At 38.2% G+C, this 22,258-nt stretch overlaps 1 long non-coding RNA gene across 2 annotated transcripts in view; it reads right to left on the bottom strand.

The window, feature by feature from the left end:
• Positions 1-3,792: 3,792 nt before the first annotated feature.
• Positions 3,793-22,258, bottom strand: part of LOC118542044 (uncharacterized) — a 64,664-nt gene continuing 46,198 nt past the window's right edge. For both annotated transcript variants that reach the window (XR_013450469.1, XR_013450470.1), the window contains one exon: positions 3,793-3,967. This is a non-coding gene — a long non-coding RNA (uncharacterized LOC118542044). The remainder of the gene's footprint in view (positions 3,968-22,258) is intronic.

Here is a 22,258-nt window from a genome sequence, read left to right as displayed (position 1 = left end):
TTCTTAATAACGTAATTATCCCATTAGACTGTTTGTAATGGGAAGTTCAATCCAGTAATGGTAAACAGAATTTTTTTTTAAGAGACTTTGTTTTTTAGAGCAAAATTGAGTGGAAAGTACAGAACGTTTCCATATACCCCCTGCCACGCCACACATGCACAGCCTCGCCCATTATCAACATCCCCCACCAGAGTGGTACATTTGTTATGATTGGTGTACCTACACAGACAAATCGTTATCACTCAAAGAATAGATTTTTTTAACTTGAAAGATCTAGTTGTCTGATTCCAAGTGACCCAGCCACACAACTGATGCATTCATTGTGAACATTCAGACTAAGTATTACCAAATGTAGCCTTTAGTTAGAAATACATATTTCTAGAATGATATGCAGAGACTTTCCAAAGATTTAAATAGGGTATTTTCCCCCCAGTGGAAATAGCTTTATACTTTTTGTGGGTTTTCTTTTTTCACCTTGGTTATTTCTCATTGAAATTTAAAAATCCACAGGGGCAGGAATAGATAGATTGGCAGGGTGCCCAAAAAAAAAGGTCTGTGTGCAGACTGATTCTAGCCCTGACTAGTTCTGAACCATTCTCATTGTCATAAAGTAATCAGAGTGGGAAAAAGCACTCTCCTTTCTCCTCCAACACAAGCTGGAAAAGCAGAATTTCTGTTTGGAACCAGCAGAAAATGTGTTGGAAACAATAACATGAATAGTTAATATTTATTGATTAAATAGCGTTTATACTATGTGCTAGACACTATGCTAAGCCCTTTGCATACGTTATTTCATTGAATCCTCACAAGCATCCTGTGAGACAGATATTATTATTATTATTCCCATTTTACAAATGGGTAGACACTAAGTATCATGCAGAAGGTCACATCACACTGGTAAATTGCAGTGCTGAGATTTAATCTCAAGTGTATTGGAGTAGGATAACTGGTTTAACAATCCTGAAATCACAGTGATGTAACACAGTAAAATTTGTTTCTTTCTGGGGCAATGTGCAGCATTGATGGTCCTCATCAGGTGGCTCTCTTAGGCAACTCACCTGTAAGCAGTGACTGGTGTACCCAGGCCCCTTCCATTTTGTGGCTTGAGCATGTTGTAGCTTCAAGACCTCCCCATCATCAGCCAGCCTGATGGAGTGATGGAAAGAGCATGGAAAACTGAATAGGATGTTTCATGGCTACACCTGGAAGTAGTGACATCATTTTTGCCCATATTCCATAGGTAGATCTCAGTCACATGATTCCACCTAGCTGCAAGGGAACCTGGAAAATGTGGTTTAGTCCATGTTCCAGAAGAAGAGGCAATCTGCATATTGGTGAACCCAAAAAATCTCTCCACAGCAGGTTTGTCTGACACAGGACTCTTAACCACTAGACTCTGCTGTAACTTTACTCTCCTTCCCTAATCTTTGACCAGAGGGAAAGTATCGAGTCTGATACTTAATATCACATGACATAAACCCATTTGGGAGTTTAAGTAGCAATAAGAAGTAGTATAGTGCAGCCGCTGTGAGTCCAGGAACTAACTCTAAACCTGATGACCTACTTATAAACTAGGAGATCTTGAGCAAGTTTCTGAATCTCGGCTTTTCTTCATCTATTATTGAGAATAGTAATACTTCCTTTTGCCTGTCTCATAGATTCCTGTGAGGGACAAAGGAAATATTTTATGTAAAAACATTTTGTAAAAGGTAAAGTGATTTACAAATGTCAGATGTGGTTGTTGTTGTTATTATTATTACTTCTTAAGCATCAATATGATTGGTATAGATAATAATATTAGAGAAGAAGAAATCACCGTGAGTTGGGCTGGTCAGGGGATGCTTTGTGGGAGAAGTGGAATTTGAATCTTACCTGGAAGAATGAATAATATTTCCACAGTAAGAGAAGTGGGGAGAGGGCATTCAAGGCAGGGAGTAATGGACCATCAATCAAGTAGAAGCTGGAAGGAGCAGTGTGCTTGTGAAGCACTGGAAAAACTGCTTTTCCTTGAAGGCTTCTGAGGTTGAGGTGGTCAGGGCAAGTATTCAGGCTGCTGTCACCTCTGCCTCCCTTCAGCATGTGTTGAGACATTTCTCTGTGGGCCACTCACGTCTCTGCACATCTTGCAAGTGAGGCACTGATTGAATTTTGTTCCAGACTACCTTTTCAAGGATGTTTGATAGCATTAGTGTGTCCCTTTGGAGCAAAAGGCAGGCATGCTGACTGTCCATTATAAAAGATTCAAGGGGAGGGAGCAGCCACCTCCAACCCAGCATCAAGACTGCTTTCAGACCCCTCATGAAGCCCAACATTGCCAAAAAGAAGACCAAAAAGTTCATCTGGCACTATCAGACTAATACGTCAAAATTAAGCATAACTGGCAGAAACCCAGAGGCGTTGACAACAGGGTACAGAAAAGATTCGAGTGTCAGATCTTGATTCCCAACACTGGTTATGGCAGCAACAAGAAAATGAAGCATAGGCTGGCCAGTGGTTTCTAGAAGTTTCTGGTCTACAACATCAAAAAGATAGAAGTGCTGCAGCTATGCAACAAATCTTACTGTGCTGAGATTGCTTACAACATTTCCTTTAAGAACCACAAAGCCATCGTGGAAAGAGCAGTCCAGCTGGCCATGAGTCACCAAGCCCAATGCCAGTCTGCACAGTGAAGAAAATGAATAGACAGCTCATGCGCAAGTTTTATTTGTTTTAAATAAATCCATAAAAACTCAGGCAAACAAAGATTCAGGTTCTCTCGGCTCAGAGTTTTTCATGTTAACCAGTATTAACTGGCTCTATTCACATTGCCTGGTAGAAACTAAGTTTGGGGGGAACTGGCTTTAAAAAATGCAGATACTGTAGCTACTGCTATTGCTGTGAGTAATAAACTATTTTTGTCTCTGACCCAGGAGTCTCATATCTTCTACCATCCATGAAGCTGTGACAGGCTAACTTGTTAACTTGCAAGTAGGGCAAAACTCAGACCCTCTGCAGTTCTTAATAGAGCCTCTCTCTAGGAGGGATTTCACTGAACAATACTATATAACAGGCAGGATGCTAAGTGCTAGGGATACCAAACCAAAAGGCAGAGTTCTTGCCTGCAAGGAGCCTCCAGTGTCCAGACTAGAAACTTACTGAGCTTGGTATTAGTAGAATTTCAGCATAGCTGAATCACTAAGCTAGTGAACATGAAGGAAGGTCAAACTCAGACTAATAAAACTGTAGCCACAATTGTGATTACAGCCCAACAAAAAGGTAGAGACCATGTGGTTTTTAGTCCTCTTAGAATAGGCATATTTTCTACAAATTGCAGGAGTTGAGAAACACAGAAGTACATGGAGACTTTTAAAAGGCTTTAAAACAGTACCCTTCAGTTGCTGGAGGGGAGGTGGTTGGGGAGAAGGGATAACTGGGTGGTGGGCATTAAGGAGGGCACTTGATATAATGAACACTGGGTGTTAATATGCAACTGAAGAATCACTAAATTCTACCCCTGAAACTAACACTACACTATATGTTAACTAAATTAAATTTAAATAAAGAATTTAAAAAACCAATACTCTTCAGGCCTCAGGCTGCTAAGAAAGGAGATAGCTTATAGACAAACCTGTTCTTTCTATAATCTTTCCCTGAATAAAGTGTCCTGAAGGGTGACAATTGGATTATCATTTTCTGGCCCAGAGATCAGAGTCGCTTAACCAACTGAGCCACCCAGGTGCCCTCCCTATCCTATTTTATTCTAAATGAAGTTAAATCTAGCTTTAAGCCACCCTGGTCAAAGGAGATGAGAAATCCAGGATTTGCCATGTTTATTTTTGGGAGGGGGGATTCATTAGGGGTGTCTGTACCTCTTCCAGGTCCTACACACTCCAGAATATTATAAGACAGGCCCTTTGGTCTTCAGACTGCATTAGCATTTGTCATCCATTTCCTTATGGTCCCAGGCCACCTCTGAAAGTTACAGGGCCTAGAACAAGAGTACAAATAGAGGTTCATATACCATGTATTAAATATTTTAAAGTTATAAATCAACCTGAAAACCCATTAAATAAAATAGGTTCTATCATTCTATCTTGATAAATATAATTTTGTAACAAGCTGGAAGGCCTAGTTTGAATAAAGAAATTGGGAACTTCTTGTGATGTAGGAAAGGTAGTTCTTGGCCCTAGCTGTGGCCCGCTCTCTTTCTCTTCCCACCCCAGCTCTGTTCTGCACAATAAGGGAACTTGCATGCATGTGTGTGTATTGTCCAGCCTGCATATATGAACTCTGTTCGCCGATCCTCACCTCTGCCAAAAGGTCACATTTTAACTGTCTCTCAAGTGAGGGTGTACACATAGGTGCATGGCTGCCGTTAGGAAGATGGACCCTGGAAAGATGCTGGTGCAGAACTTGGACATAGTTCAGGGTAATTGGGGCTGGGAATTCTGGGATCTCAGGTATGTGGAGCATGGTCTAAAAGAGTGAGATGTGGGCTCTGGGTGTACATGTCCCTTGCAGACCTTTTGCCTCATAAGGAAGGATGCAGCTCATGGAAGGCGAAAGTGGGGCCCTCTAAAGTGTTGAAGGCAGGATGGGAGCTTGTCTCACCCAGATCTACAGGTGATACTGTCTTGTGGGTGAGTGATTCCACTACTTCTAAGCAAGGCTTGGCCCAGGGATCTACAACTGGGAGACTTGAAGTCTTAGCCACCCATCTTGCCCCCTGAGATGCAGCACACTGCCAAGTCAGCCATCATCATCAGAGGCCCTGGATCCAACTACCGTGTGGGAGTAGGGCACATGTCCCTGAGTCTCTTGAACCCATAAACACATCCCCCTAAACATAGGGAGATGTTCCCCAAATTGCTTTCTCTCTAATGTTTTGTCCACTTCTTTTTCTCTCGACCCCTGGTGTCTCCTAGTACCTGGAACAATATAGCTGTATCATCTCTAAGCCTGAGTTGTGTTCTGAGTGTCAGGCAACTTTTAATCTTGGCTCTACAACATTAAAGCCATTAACCACTCCTTGAGGCAAACTTGGCTACTTTCCCTTGGGTGGGGGAGGCAAAAATACCTACTGCCCCAGAACAAGATACAGATTAACATCGCAAACAGTTGCCCTAGCAAATAGAGGTGGTATTCATGGAGATATTGTGGGTTCTGTTCTAGATGACTACAATAAAGCAAATACTGTAATAAAGCAAGTCAAATGAAGTTTTTGGTTCCCCAGTGCATATAAAGTTATGTTGACACTATTCTGTAGTCTATTAAGTCTGCAATAGCATTACGTCTAAAAAAACAATGTACATCCCTTAGCACTTTATTGCTAAAAAATGCTAACTATCATCTGACCTTTTCGCGAGTTATAAACTTTTACCAGTGGAGGGTCTTGTCTCGATGTCGATGGTTGCTGACTGCACAAAGTGGTGGTTGCTGAAGGTTCTGGTAATTTCTTAAAATAGGACAACAATGAAGTTGTTGTATCAATTGACTGTTCCTTTCATGAACAATTTCTCTGTAGCATGCGATGCTGTTTGATAGCACCTCACTGATGGTGAAACATCTTTCAAAATTGGAGTCCATCCTCTCAAACCTATCAAATTAGTTGATAATTCTGCTGCATTATCAACTAATTTATGTAATATTCTAAATCTTCCGTTGTCATTTCAACAATCTTCACAGCATCTTCACCAGATTCCATTTCTAAAAACCACTTTCTTTGCTCATCCATATGAAGCAACTCCTCATCCATTAAAGTTTTATCATGAGATTACAGCAATTCAGTCATGTCTTCAGGCCCCACTTCTAATTCCAGTTCTCTTGCCATTTCCACCACACCTGCAGTTACTTCCTCCACTAAAGTCTTGAACCCCTCAAGGTCATCCATGAGGGCTGCAATCAACTTCTTCCAAACTCCCATTAATGTCAATATTTTGACCTATTACCATGAATCACTAATGTTTTTATTGGCATTTAGAATGGTGAACCCTTTCCAGAAGGTTTCAGTTTATTTTGCCCAGATCTATCAGAGGAATCACTACCTATGGCAGCTATAGCCTTATGAAATGTATTTCTTAAATAATAAGATGTTGAAAATTGAAATTATTCCTTGATCTATGGACTGCAGAATGGATGTCATGTTAGCAGGCATGAAAACACTAGTTGTACATCTCAATCAGAACTCAGGTTACCACATGCATTGTCAGTGAGCAGCAATATTTTGAAAAGAATCTTTTTTTCTGAGTAGTAGGTCTCAATGGTGGGCCTAAAATATTTAGTAAACCATGTTGTGAACAGATGTGCTGTCATCCAGGCTTTGTTGTTCCATTGATAGAGCACAGGCAGAGTAGATTTAGCATAATTCTTAAGGGCCCTAGGATTTTTGGAATGGTCAATGAGCATCGACTTCAGCTTAAAGTCACCAGTTGCATTAGCTCCGAATAAGAGAGTCGCTTGTCCTTTGAAACTTTGAGGCCTGGCATTGACTTCCCTCCAGTTATGAAAGCCCTACATGGCATCTTCTTCCAATAGAAGACTGTTTTGTCTACATTGAATATCTGTTTAGTGTAGCCACCTTCATTAATGACCTTAGCTAGATCTTCTAGATAACTTGCTGCAGCTTCTACATCAGCACTTGCTGCTTCACCTTGCACTTTTATGTTATGAAACAGCTTCTTTCTTTAAACTTCATGACCCAAACTCTACTAGCTTCAAACTTTCCCTTGCCTCTCTCAGCCTTCATAGAATTGAAGAGAGTTAGGGCCTTGCTCTGGATTAGGCTTTGGTTCAAGGGAATGTTATGGCTGGTTTGATCTTCTATTCAGACCACTAAAACTTTCTCCCTATCAACTGTTTGACTTCCTCATCATTTATAGGTTCACTAGAGTAGCACTTGTAATTTCCTTCAAGAATTCTTCCTTTGCATCCACCACTTGGCTGTTTGGCACAAGAGGCCTAGCTTTCAGCCTGTCTGGGCTTTTGATATGCCTTTCTCATCAAGCTTAATAATTTCTACCTTTTGGTTCAAAGTGAGAGATGTGAGACTCTTCTTTTCACTTGAACACTGAACATTGTAAGGTTTTTCATTGGCTTAATTTTAATATTGTTGTGTCTCAGGGAATACGGAGGCCCAATGAGAGGGAGAGAGATGGATGAACGGCAGGTTGGTGGGACAGTTAGAATACAAACAGCATTTATCAATCAAGTTCGCTGTCCTATACGGGTGCAGTTCATGGTGCCCGAAGAAAAGTCCAATAATAACATCAAAGATCACTGATAACAGATTAGCACAGCAAATGCAATAATAATGAAAACACTTGAAAATGTGAGAATAATCAAAATGTGAAACAGAAATATAAAGTGAGCAAATGCTGTTGGAAAAAATGGTTCCAATAGACTTGCTTGGCACAAGTTTGCCACAAAACTTCAATTTGTAAAAAACACAGTTTCTGCAAGACAAAATAAGGCAAAGTGCAATAAAACAAGGTGTGCCTATACATATTATTTCATTCATGTCTTTACAACAGTCTTTTTTTTCTTTTTTTTAAATTTTATTATGTTATGTTAGTCACCGTACAATACATCATTAGTTTTTGATGTAGTGTTCCATGATCCATTGTTTTTGTATAACACCCAGTGCTCCATGCAGTACGTGCCCTCCTTAATACCCATCACCAGGCTAACCAATCTGCCCTCCCCCATCCCCTCTAAAACCCTGTTTGTTTCTCAGAGTCCATAGTCTCTCATGGTTCATCCCTCCCTCCAATTCCCCCCCTCATTTTTCCCTTCCTTCTCCTAGTGTCCTCCATGCTATTCCTTATGTTCCACAAATAAGTGAAACCATATGATAATTGACTTTCTCTGCTTGACTTATTTCACTTAGCATAATCTCCTCCAGTCCCATCCATGTTGATGTAAAAGTTGCGTATTCATCCTTTCTGATGGCTGAGTAATATTCCATTGTATATATGGACCACATCTTCTTTATCCATTCATCTGTTGAAGGGCATCTCGGCTCTTTCCACAGTTTGGCTATTGCGGACATTGCTGCTATGAACATTGGGGTGCATATGGCCCTTCTTTTCACTACATCTGTGTCTTTAGGGTAAATACCCAGTAGTGCAATTGCTGGGTCATAGGGTAGCTCTATTTTTAAATTTTTGAGGAACCTCCACACTGTTTTCCAAACTGGCTGTACCAACTTGCTCTTTACAACAGTCTTACTGAGAAAATAATACCAAAATTCAGGAAGATTAAACAACTTGCTGAAGACCATAAAAGAAAGAAAAGAACAAGAATTCAGTTTCAGAGTTCTCTCACTTCAAGGGCCATGCTCTTTCCCCATCCACGCTACCATCTACCACACCTATGAGCCTTAAAGAACTTTAGAAACAAATTTATGAAGCTGTCAGCCAAAAGTGTACAATCTTGTGTACCTGTTCCATTCATTAGAATAGATCCTGAGATTTGTTTTTTAGGTACCAGAGCATTACAAAAGATGCAATGAGAGAGGAATTGGGGCCTGTTAGAGGACACATTTCTATTATATGATCTTATAGCATTTTACCAAAATACAGACTGTATGTTGGGCAGCACTAGGGATTTAATCAACTCATTTTGCATTATTGTTTTAGTTCCAAAAAGTCACGAAAATGCTCAGCAAAAAAAGCCATTGTCAAACATAAAATTAGATAAACATAACTTGTAAATAAAATAGAATTTATTGTGAAATGTTGCTTGGTCAATTCTTATTATTTGCCATCTTCTTGTTTCCTTATTCCTATCACCCTGCTCAGGGCAGCTGTGTTCTCCTGAAGGGCAGGGCAGAATGACTCCCCAGGTCTTATTTTGTTGGTGGTTTTATATTGCCCATTGTGAGTTTCAAGAATAATCACCCAGGGTAAAGAACAAGGATTTACTGTACTGTAAACTTTTAAATCATGGAACACAAAATTTTTCCCCATTATTTTTATGTTAAAATTCAGACACCATCAAATCCAGATCCTAGTTGCCTTACTGACACACTTAAAAAGTGAGTAGAGGAAATAAACTAGGGAAGAGGGGAAAGGGGCCAAGCTTGAGTGCAACTTTATGAGGTCCTGACTTTTGCCTGATCCTGTGGGGAGCTCCAAAGCATAACATGCCTCAGGGTTTATCCAGCCTTCAGTAAAAAAAGCTGGGCTTTCATATTCACGCATCAATCAATGGCTACGGTTCCCCTGGGGCAATTCTGAATTTCTGCCAATCCTGGCAAAGCAGTTTCATTAGAAGCAAAGCAAACAGAAGCTGGAAGATGGCCTCCAGAATTGATCAAAAAGGCTCAGAGGGCTGTGAGTGGTATACAGACAGCTTTGCCAGAGATGATCCATAGTTTGTCATTCTTTCACTGTAGGTTTGACTCTCCTGATCACCAGACAAAAGGTCTACAACATCCAGTAGTGGTGGAGGAAGAGGGTCTCCGTGATTTGAATTGTTAGAATAGCCTATGAAATTTAAACAACCCCCTACCCAAGATTCTAGGGCAGTCACCCAAGATTCTAGGGCAGTCAGATTGGTAAGAATATGGTCATATGTCCTTATGTAGTGTAAAAAACCTTCAGGAAATTGTTCACTGAAAATATACACTATTTCACCAGGACTATAGGGAAGGCAAAACATTTATCTGACTCAGTCCTTATCTTGAGATGCTTACGCTATATTGGTTAGATGAAATTCACACGTATGAAACAAGTATGAACAACACTATATAATTAGAGACTGTTGGATTCCGGGAAAAGAGAAATAGACTCCCTTTGGCTATACTTTTTCAGAGACACACAGTATGAGTGGTGAATAAGGTCAGATCAAGCCCATGCATGCAGTCATTCAACCAATCTGGGTGTGCCAGATGACAAGCTTGTTAGGGCTGAGGGCTGGCAGGACAGATCAGAAGATAGTATGATAAGTACAATGATTAAGGGTGCACTTTGGGGGATTATTTGGGTGCTGTTAGTATTTTTTAGTAGAAAGCTCAATTACTGTATTTCATTGAATCTAAGATGCCACGAATTATAAAATTTGCCATTGTTTTATCCAGCACCGAGAAAGAAAAAGTCCTTCCAGTTAAATGCAATACCTTCAATTGTAAGACATATCCCAGTTGCAGAGGTGTTATAATGTGAAATAAATGTTCGTTTTAGAATTGATGAAATGGGGCTGCAAGAGACATGATTTGGCTTAATCCTTTCCTCTGGCTGTCTTTTGCTTTTACGGGACAGACCGAAGAGTACCCATTTGTTCCCTTCTATAGTACTGAGGCCTGTCAGTCTCTGCACTTCCTAAGGGAAGAAGAAAAATGGTAGCAGGATGGCCTTTGGTTTCTCTCTCTTACTCTAATAGAACTAGCTCAATAGTGTAATGGAGGCCAATAATAGTATTTGAAGTGGTAGCTAATATTGATCAGATGTTTAGTATAAATTCAACACTGGACTATTGTTTTATACCTATTACTTAATTTAATTCTTACTTAATCCATTGAATAAAGGTATTAGTATATCTATTTTACTGATAGGTAAACTGAGATTTAAAGAAGGTAAGCAATTTGCCTGAGGTCACAGAGCTGCTAAGTATGTGAGCTGAGCCTGGAATGCAGGTCTGTCTACTTCCTAAGGTTATGTTTTTAACCACTCTGCCAATAGGGGATTTGATAAGACCTGATTTCCTGCAAAGGAAGAAAAGGTATTTCTTTGCAGTCAGCATTTACCAGTAACATCTTTTCTTAGGGATCTTTCAGAGAGCAAAACATGGTTATACCAACTAAAGAGAAGACTGAGTGAAAACCCACCTTAAATAATGACTATATTTCTGATGTCACTCTTGCATAACCAGTCTTTACACAGTCTTTGCGAATTATACTGCTGGATAATGAATTTTAAATTGCACGTCTAAGTAGACTAAGAACTCTATAGTTAGTGGGTTATATTTAAGTGACCACAGAATAAATAAGGTGCACAATTAAAGAGCACATTCCTTCCAAACCCCTAATTTGTGTTAGGATATTCAATTACCATTCTCTATGTGCAGGCATGAATTTTGATCTAGTAGCAATGAAGTCAGGCCCAGAAGTCTGCAGGTTCAGAATTATTTATCAGCAAATATTACTTAACCCACATTTGACACAACTGTTTACGTTCACAGACAATTTTAGGGATCTGAATTTAGAAGAGGTTGGCTAAACATTGATAAACCTGAGGTAATAGAATTTTGGGATAGAAATGTCAGTTTGCTAGCATCTTAATGGGGTTAGTCTGATCACCCTATAAACTGGACCAGCGATTCTCAAACTGTTGGGTCTCAGGACACCCCACCCCCCTTTTTTAAAAAGATATATTTATTTAATTGACAGAGAGCGAGAGAGCACAAGCAGGGGGGGAGCTGCGCAGGGAGAGGGAAAGGGAGAAGGAGGGATTGTGACCTGAGCCAAAGGCAGACACTTAATTGACTGAGCCACCCAGGTGCCCCTAAGGACATCTTTATACTCTTAAAAAATACTGAGAACCCCAAAAAGCTTTTGTTTTTGTTTTTTTAAAGATTTTATTTATTTATTTGACAGAGACACAGCGAGAGAGGGAACACAAGCAGGGTGAGTGGGAGAGGGAGAACAGGCTTCCCAGGGAGCAGGGAGCCCAACGTGGGGCTCGATCCCAGGACCCTGGGATCATGACCTGAGCTGAAGGCAGACACTTAACGACTGAGCCACCCAGTCGTCCCCGAAGAGCTTTTGCTTATGTGGGTTTTATCTATCACTGTTTTCCATATTAGCAATTCAAATGGAGAAATTTAAAAAATATTTATTAATTCATTTGAAATAATAACTCCATTACATGTTAGCATAAATAACATATTTTATGAAAATAACTGTATTTTCCAAAGCAAAAAAAAAAAAACTTTTCACGAGAAGAGTGGCATTGTTTCACATTTAAAAAAAATCTCTTTAATATCTGGCTTAAAAGAAGACAGCTGAATTCTCATATCTGCTTCTGCAGTCTTTTGTGATAATATGTTATCATGTGACCTCTGCAGAACTTCAGTATTCACTGTGAGAGAATGAAGGCAAAAAAAGGGAAAATATCTTAGTATTATTATGAAAATAGTTTCGACTTCATGAGCTTCCTGTAAAGGTATTGAAGACCTCTAAGGGTCCCCAGACCACACTATGAGAACCACTGAACTGGAGAAATGGGCTATTCATAGTTCAAAGCTACAAATAAAGAGCTAAAATGATATCAGGTAAGATACTTTCTAATGATTAATATTCTTTAAGAGTTTTTGTCAACATTTTTTTATTGTGGTAAAACATATATGACATAAAATTGACCATTTTTAAAAAAAGCTTTATTTATTTATTTGTCAGACAGAGAGAAAGAGAGAGAGAGCACAAGCAGGGGGGTGAGGCAGGCAGAGAGAGAAGCAGGCTCCCTGCTGAGCAAGGAGCCCGATGTGGGACTCAATCCCAGGACCCTGGGATCATGACCTGAGCTGAAGGAAGACGCTTAACTCCCTGAGCCACCTAGACATCCCAAAATTGACCATTTTTAAGTGTACCGTTCAGTGGTATTAAATGTATTCACATTGTTATGAACCATCATTACCACCCATATCCAGAACTTTCTCATCTTCCCAAACTGAAATTTATACTCATTAAACAGTAACTTCCTCTTCCCTCTTTCCCCAAGCCTCAGGCAACCACCATTCTATTTTCTGTCTTTATAAATGTGACTATGTGTAGGTACCTCATAAGTGGTATATTATACTTATACCTATTGAATCATATGGCATTTGTCTCTGTGTGACTGGCTCATTTCACTTAGCACAGTGTCTTTAAGGTTGATCCATGCTATAGCCATGTATCACAATTTCATTCTTTTTAAAAGCTGAATAATATTCCATACCACATTTTAAAAATCCATTTATCTTTTGACAGATGTTTGGGTTTTTTCCACCTTCGGACTATTGTGAATAATGCTGCTATGAACATGGATATACAAATATCTGTTCATGTCTCTGCTTCCAATTCTTTTGGATATCTACCCAGAAGGGCAATTGCTAGATCATATGCTAAACTCTATGTTTAGTATTTTGCGGAACTGCCATATAGTTTTCTTGTGTCAACATTTTTACCACTCCACTAATTTCTTGCTAAAAGTTTTTTGTTGTTGTTTGTTTAAAATTTTTTTATTTGAGTATAATTGACACTAAAACTTTTAAAATACATTATTTATAATACTGAAATATTTTTTCATTTTCCTTGGATTTTTTTCAATAACTAACAAAAATGTTCAATGAATAGCTCATGGATTTGATATATGATATAAAGAATTATGAGTTCTCTGGATGATAACTTTCTCATAGCCCTAGCTTTCAAGAAGCTCTCAAACCAAAGTAGAACATACAAGTTAAATTCTACTAGAAAAAGAATAAAGAAAAGAGAGAAGAAATAATATCTGTTGGGCACTGAGTATGTTCCAGGCATTATTCGAGGTATTGGGGATATAGCAGTGAACATAATGGAGTCATTGCCCTCAAAGATGAGCTATAGCTTATCATAAAAGTTCTGAAATGGTGATCTTCAGATGGTCTGAGGTCTTTTTGGTCTGTCAGAAAAATCAATAGTTCATTACTATGCCAGGGTCTATCCTCACCAGTGGTGCAACATTGGACACAGTTCCAGTAGTCTGTATCCCTGTCCACTCAGTAATTAAGGGAGAGATATCCATGAAATGCTAAATGCTAACACCCAGAACTCCAAGGGCCAGAGGAGAAGTTTCTAGAGTTTCTTTCTAGAAAGAAGAGAAGAACAGAAAAGGATAAAGAAAAGAGAAAGCTTGTCAGAGGGAAGGAGTTGGTAGCGGTTCTAGATAGGTTTGTGCTCCCTCTACCTTGAAGCTCTAAGCTTGGTGGTCCTTATAGGTGAATCTGGGCTGTGACACACCCTCAAAGTCCTGGGCAGATGGAAGATGTGGTGGGCTCAGTTGATTGCCACTTATCCTTCAAGGAGCTCCATGGCTAACTAGCAAAGGATTCACAGCAGAAATGGTCTTTATCTGGTAATTGTGGTAGAAGGTGTTAAAATTATCCAGATATTTCTTCCTCCCCACTCCACCTCATTCTTTTTCTCTCACTAGGCTTCCTTTCCTCTCAAATTATTACTTGCTAATATGCAACTGCATATTTGAGGGTGATGAGTTTTTTTGTTGTAAATATTCTGCAGTAATTACCTATGTCAAAATATCCTAGTTCAAAACCGATTTGCCACAGGAGAACTTTAAATTAAAAAAATAACAAGATTCATTTACATTTGTTTCTTTTAAGTACAGCAGGATTTGTATGAATTCTGGGAAGGTGAAAAATTGTCAAATATGAAAACTATGATTTCTGATTTGCTATTCTTCTGAACAGGTAAGGAAACCGATCCCAACACTCAATCAATTCTATACTATGAAAGTTATCATTAAAAAACAGTGAAGCACTCCTTTAACTATGACAGTTTATATACTCCAGTGAAATTCAGTTTTGAACCTGAACACAGGAATACATTGGAATGATATAAAAACTTCCCAAGGCTTAAAAATATACATAAAAAAATCCATAAGAGAAGCCCTTGATTACTTATTATTTCTCCTAGAAGATACACTAATGTTACGTAGAAGAAGAAGAAGTTAACATTGATAGTAATAAACAGTGCAAATCACACACTGCAGGAAAAACAAAAAAATAGTATTATATTAGAATGAAGGTAAAGAACACCAAAGAAAAATTTTGAAATACATTCTATAATATCAGTGAGATTCGTGACTGACAATATAGAATGTGAGCCCTTCGTAGGTTATTGTTAGAGACTATGCATTTCCCTTTTTTTTCATGTCTCTCTTGATATAGAGGATGATTCTAAGGTTCTGATGTGGTCTGTTTTGGTTAGTCAAGTCCAGTCTATACTGATAGCAATTCTGCTGGCTACAACATCCACCAAAATGGTAGGAGAAGCCATTCTCACAGAAAAGAGTGAAAACTCAGTTCAAGCAACTTAGTGTTAGAATCAATTATGCCTTTAAAAAAAAATGTGAGTTGGGTCCAAGTGTCAGAACATTTCTACATTCATTATTTCAGTATTATTGGGTGTCTGGTATGGGCCAGGCACTGTGCTAGGCACTGGGTGTACGGTGGTGAACAAAATAAACTGTACTTAGCAGTTCCAAATGTATTAATTCTGTACTGATATTGGTTTGGCCCTGTGCCAGTTACTAAGTATTATCTCTCACCTCCACACCCACCCTTCTATACTCCTCCTTTGTGAGGCCAGACCTGGGACCATGGAAACCACATTTCTGCTTTGTCAGTTTCTCTCTGTTAGGTGCTTCTTACAGGAAGTGTCAGAGAGAGACTTTTAAGTCTGGAAGAGGAGAAGGGATTTCCTCCTTCTTTCCTGTGGGTTTCTTGTCCTTTTTTTTTTCTTTTCTTTTCAAGGTTTTATTTATTTATTTATTTGAAAGAGTCCTGGGTGTGGGGGGGTTGGGAGAGAGAGAAACAGACTCCCGGTTGAGCCCGGGATCGTGACCTGAGCCAAAGGCAGATGTTAATGACTGAGCCACCCAGGCGCCCCTCTTGCTCTTTTTCACGGTACCCCTGCCTCACTGATTCACCCCGGCTGTGTCCCTTTGCCCTAGGAACAGCCCAGCCGGCTGTACAGTCACAGTTTGTTTAGTGCTTGTGGAACCAGCCTCATCACAGCCCCTCAGAGACCACAGGGCCAGCTGGCCAGTACCCCTTCTTAGAGTTCTGGGTCCCAGTTCCATGGAGCCCCTCCTCGAACTAAGAGACCCCAGCACCAGCTAGGCAACACTCCCTTCTCAGAGGTCTCCTATTAAGTTCCTTGGGGCCCCTTCTCAAAGCTTCTAAGTTTTAATTATTCTAACCTCTTCCCTTTATTCCCCAGCCCTGGGGTGGAAACTCCTCCTTGCAATGTATCTGTATCTATATCTGTATTTTGTTCTAATATATATCTATCTTATATCTAATCTCTGTGTTCTCTTTTTCTTTTTCAACTTTTCAGTAATTAGTTAATAATTCTTTAACTCCTTTGGTTAGAATAACTACTGTTTTCTGGCTCCTGATTGAACACTGACTGATACTGTCTTAATTTGTTTTGTAAATTCTCTTTTACAGATCTCATTTTGTTTGTTTGTTTGTTTTCACTTTATAATAAGTTCTTATCTTATCATAAACATGCCAGCACAGAGAACTCTTGGCATTTTTCTGTTCTTTATGTTTTCCAGACGGCATTTGGTATGCCATGATCCTCTCCTTATTACTGTTTTCTTTGCTGAGTATATTTGCTTTGTGTTTTCTTTTATCTTGTTCATGCTTGATATTTTTCATAAATTTTCTTTTCATCTTGCTCATCCATAACATGGACAATTCTTTTCTAGACATGTTTTACTCTGATACAGTATGGGTAAATCACCCTTGGCATCCTTTCTTCTATCTAACAAGTGTTTGTCTTTTCCTATAGCTACAGTTTGAGGATTCGTATCAGGAACAGATTTATTAAGATCCGTGAGATGAGAAATGAATGCACTATATTTTCTTATTATAGACTCTCAGTAGTTGTTACATAATGAAGTCTCTCTCTGCTGGGCTATGACTTTCCTAATTTCAGAAGCCTCTCTACAAATATGAATCATGCTGAACAGAGTAAGATCATGTTTTTATCTTAAAATGAACAATTAAGGGCAACTTGTATTAAGTATATAGCTAAGTAATGTTCATTAAGAAACTTTTAATTTTATCTTTTAGGTTACAAAAATAATGTAACTTGAAGATTAGAGAAAAAAAAAAGTATCATACGACCTTACTATCCTTGTTACTACTAATTGGATCAGGGCTGTGATATTGGACCCTGGTCAGAGGTCTATGATATATAGTCTTTTGTAAAAGCTCTACCCAACAAAGACCTCAATATGGCATAGTGAATATCCAAAACAATCAGTCTTTTTGAAGGCATTTGAATTTGAGAACTCACAGATATAGTTTGGTAGTAGTAGGAATAGTAGAAATAGAGTTAAATAGTATCCAAGTCTCCTTAAAAGCAGAGTACCAGAGTATTGAGAGGTTAATGTTGTGTTGATGATGACAATACAACTTAATGTCTTATATTTTAAGACTTTCCAGTTTGGGAACTGTGTGCTGTTCCTACAAGCCATGTTGTTATTTCTCAGTAAACCACCATTACTTAACATGGCCTGAAACTTAAAAGAGTATAACTCATAACTTGTTTCTGGTTGTTTATTATTATATATAAACATGCCTTATGCACATAGTTGTAATCTTCTGTTGAATTATTTCCATAGCATACACTCTTAGAAGTCGTCTTAATGATTTCAAGAAATAAACATTTTGGGGGCGCCTGGGTGGCTCAGTTGTTAAGCGTCTGCCTTCAGCTCAGATCATGGTCCCAGGGTCCTGGGATCGAGCCCCACATTGAGCTCCCTGCTCGGCCGGAAGCCTGCTTCTCCCTCTCCCACTCCCTCTGCTTGTGTTCCCTCTCTCGTCTCTGTCAAATAAATAAATAAAATCTTAAAAAAAAAGAAAAAAGAAAATAAACATTATGATTTTTGCTACCTATGTTGCCATATTACTTTCCAAAAGAATTGTAGGAATTTATTAGCAAGATTTGAATATAGACTTTATTACAGTCTCATGTGTTAATTTCTTTTTGCAATTTTATAGGTATACAATTGTATACCAAAGCCTTCTTAGTTTGTATTTCTTTGATTTATATATATTGTCAAGAAAATTTTTGATAAACTGTATGCAGACCGTAAGTCCACATGCTCTATGGACCAGCCGACACAACTTCAAAGCTGCAAGTTAATGATATTTGAGTCAGCAATGTGTAAATCTTTGATTGAATTCTATTATTTGTGCACTTGAAAACAAAGACCTGATTAAACATAAACCACAGTATGAGATTGACAGGCTTCTGCGTGGACTAGACATGATCTCATCAGTGCTTCAACAAAAGACTACTCTTCATTGCATTAATTTTGACGTGAGGATTATCTTTTATTCTCTTTTATTTTGGTCTTAACTAACAGAAATAATCAGAATGAAATGATTGATCTCAGAAATTTTTTGCTCCTTAGACCAATTTTGCACTCGAACACACCTATAATTGCCATAATAATGCTTTTGAATGCTTCTACTATCATACAGCTGTCACTTTTGATAGGATGTCTTCAGATTTTATGGTGGTCCTATAAAGGAAAAGTCTTCCAATTTTGTTTTGATGGCTAAGGCAGACAGACAGAAAGCCCTGGTTAACATTTGTTCTTGGATCTACTCTATGGTTTCTCAAGATTATCTGTACCAAAGTGGAAAAGGTAATGTGGAAGGATTCAGCCAAGATGGTGAACTGAATAGGATCTTTTTTGCCCCGCTTCACACACAGAAATGCTGGATTAAAAAAAGTACTAATTTGAGGAATATATACCCAAGCTCGAAAGCAGGAAAAAAAATTTCTCCAGAAACCTATAAAGACATAGTAGGGAAAAGGAGCTGAAGCCTTGCCATTCATAGGAAGAAACAAACTGACCTATGTCTTTGGGCTGGGCAAATCTAGGTATGGGACCCGAGGTACTGGGCCTGTAGGGAGCTGTGAAATTACTACACTGTCCAAGAGTGGGGATCAGGAAAGCCCAAAGGCTGAGAGTTGTTGCAAAGGTGAGCCAATTTGCCATGGATGGAAATAGGATACGTGCAAGTGAAGGAGACCTCAGAGACTACTCAGAATGGGAGTTAACCTAAATGTGGACTGTCTAAAGCCAAGAAACAAATATAAAAATGTGTGAGACCCATAGATCTCAGAATTAAGTAACAATGAAACCATCCCATACAGAGGCTTCCATCACCCTGCTGCTCATGGAACACCATGTAATTCTAGCTGAAGGGAAACTCTCAGACAAAAAATATAAAATCCGTAAGGAGTACATTTATGTTTGAGCTACATTTAAAAAAAATTAACACCTAAATACCTCCTAGTGAAATGGGAGAACATCAGTGAAAATGTCTTCTAAAACTAATAGAAGATTGACTAGAGAGGAAAAACAATCAGGTTCCTTATCAGCAAATATAAATGCCAGAAAACAGAATAATATCTTCAATGTGTTGAGGCTTCATAATGGCTGTGTGAATGTATACTTTTATTTTCAGTGATTGTCAAAATAAAAGTCTATACCATGATTAATTATCATTGAAGAGTAAAGGCAAAAGACGTATTCAGATATACAAATACTAAGAGGGTTTATTATCCATAGATACTTGATGAAAAAAAAATCAGAGAATGTACTTTAGCAAGAAGAATGAATCCAGAAAGAAGAGTGGGCCTGAAGAAGCATCACTGAACTTGGAAAAAAAATCACAACTGAATTTTTAAAAATGTGTAACTTTCAATTTTGCTTTGGGAAATACATTTCTTTTCAATGTCAAATATAATGTTGATAGACAAATTCTTGCCTCTGCAAATTCTTCCAGTAGACACTGAAGTTATAACTGTCATGAGATGGATCAAAAACATTTGGTTTTCTTAACATAATGCCCAGACTTGTACCACAAGTATCATAAACCCTTCAAAATGAAAATTATACATTCACACAATCATAATTAAGGCTATAGCTGGGGGCTGAGTAAAAAGAAAGGTCAGCTTTTAATTTGGACTTGACTGTTATAAATTCCAGTAAGTGTTAATACCTAAAGTGAGATGGAATTCCCAGTATTAATCAAGAATAAATGACCTCAATCCCTAAACATCCTAAACTTGGTCTGATGTGAGTCTATCCTTACTACCTTTGACTTTTTTGTAACCTTTCAGCCTCTTTCTTGAATTAAAGGGTTTAAAGAAGACTACAATCTTATTACTGTAAACCTGTATTTCTGTGGTTGTAATGGGCATATTAGCAGTTCTGAGGTTGACCTCAACTTTTCAATACCTTATCATTTGATATCTCATTTTGAACATGTTATTTTCTACTTGCTTCTGCCATTAGCATTTTTCTTTGTATGAGGTCAGGTGAGTTACTTCAAGGTGAAAACAGTTGCTCAAATAAATTTTGCCATTTCATGCTAAGCACAGAGCATTTACTCAAATAGTTTAGTGAATTTTAGTTGACTTAGGAAACATAGTGTCCTATTTGCCTGATGCTGCAGTTTTTAACCATGACATCTCCCAGGATGTTGATGAGGAAGTATGAGTGTAAGACATGGTACCTATCTGTGTGGAATATACAATCTGTTGGGGAGATGAGACATGGGAAACAGGATGGGGCCAGTTTATAGGTGTTTTTACTGACAGATTTGAGTAGCTTGGTTTTGATCTGACAGGGAATGGAGACATGTTGACTTTCCAGAGTAAGCAAGCGATGTGCCCCGAATGATGTTTCAGAATGATATAAGTAGAAATCCAAACATTATCTTATAAGCTTCACAATTACAGCAATTCTTTATGATCCATATCAAGCTTATTTGCCTATTGTGACAATTAACTTCAGCAGATATTTAGACTAAAAACTGGAATTAGCCTGTCATTCAGCATTCTTGTGGCCTGCCTTCCCCACCATCTGTTAACATGCTCTTTGGAATGCAAATTTTAACATTTGCCTATACAAAACATAATTAGATAACACTGCTGTCAAAATCATAAAATCCAACATAATTATTTCCTCTACCGTCATCCTTTTTGGCTGAACTCTGCATATTTTTGGCATTATAAACCACTCTCTTTAATGGCTTCTTTATGATACAACACCATCCTGTGTTCCTTTTTAAATTATAAAAATAATGCAAAGAAAATATCATTGTGATCAGGTTGTGGGGAAGGACTTCTTAAACAAGAGACACAAAGTGCAATTCACAAAGCAAAACATCAGGGCTATGTATGGCTGCATATATTATCCACTGCACAACTCCAGGGGGGCCATTTACATAGATCCTGATGTGAATGCCTCCCCCAGAGTGTGTAATGTGGTGGCCTGGTGAAAAATGGATGGATTTCACAAACCTAAGATGGAAGACAGAGTAAGAGAAGATATTTTCAATGTCTAAAACCAACTAAGAGTATCTAGAACATGTCCAACATAATACAATGCAAGCCACAGACGTGAGCCACCTATGTAATTTTAAATTTTCCAATAGCCACGTAATAAGTAAAAATAAACAGGTAAAATTAATTTTAACAATAATTTTATTTAACAAAATATATCTAAAATACTACCATTTAAATATACCATCAATATAAAAATTAATGAGATATTTTACATTATTTTTGTATTGACTCTTGGAAATTTGGTGTGTATTTTACACTTACAGTACATGTAATTTGGACCAGCCATACTTCATGTACTCAGTAGCTCATGTCTGAATAGTTAATGGTCAGTGGCTAATTGGACTACACAGCTCTGGAACATAAACAATAAGGAAAGGATACAATCAAGCGGTTTATTGAAGGAGAAACTTGAAATCTTAAGAGATACTCAAACTCATTAGGAAAAAAATTAACTTTGATCAACAAGTTACAACTTTATAGACACCAAATTTACAAAAATCAGATATTGGCAAAAATGTGTAGAAATGGGAGCTCTCGTGATCTGCTGGTAGAAATGTGAGCTGTTGCAGCCATTCCTAAAGAGCAATTTGGCTTTCTCACCCTTAGAGCAACATGATGTGGTGAATGAAGAAATAACACAATGAGTTCTACAGCAAATGCCACTTATTTACATTCAAACACACAAACTCCACAAAACCCCACATATTTTACAGGAATATATGCATGCTTACGGACATATAATTAGAGTGGGTGTTTGGGGTAGAGAGAGAAAATGCGATAAGGAATAAAAATGGAAAAATGTAATACTGCTCATGGTAAAAAGTTAAAGTTCTTATTCTAAATTCCCAAAACCTTTTCTATTGATTCCTTTTTTGGGGGGGAGGGGGTTCACTGTTTCTTTCTTTTTTTTCCCCCACATTTTAGAGGGAGAATTGTCACCATTTCTGCTCACCATTTTACATATTCTTTAAGAGACTTTCATCTGACTTAAATTGTCTTCTGTATGCCACATCCTCCTACATCTATATCTCCAAACAAGTCCTCTTGGACTACCCAGTTTTCTTACTTCCTACTGCACATTTTCACGATCAGCTACACTCAACACCATGAGCATTATCGTAACCTCCATCCTAGATACTGCTC

The sequence above is a fragment of the Halichoerus grypus genome, chromosome 8 (assembly GCF_964656455.1).
Source record: "Halichoerus grypus chromosome 8, mHalGry1.hap1.1, whole genome shotgun sequence".
NCBI classification, from domain to species: domain Eukaryota; kingdom Metazoa; phylum Chordata; class Mammalia; order Carnivora; family Phocidae; genus Halichoerus; species Halichoerus grypus.
The sequence above is the reverse complement of the archived record's forward strand: the minus strand, read 5'-3'. Positions and strand labels throughout refer to the sequence as shown.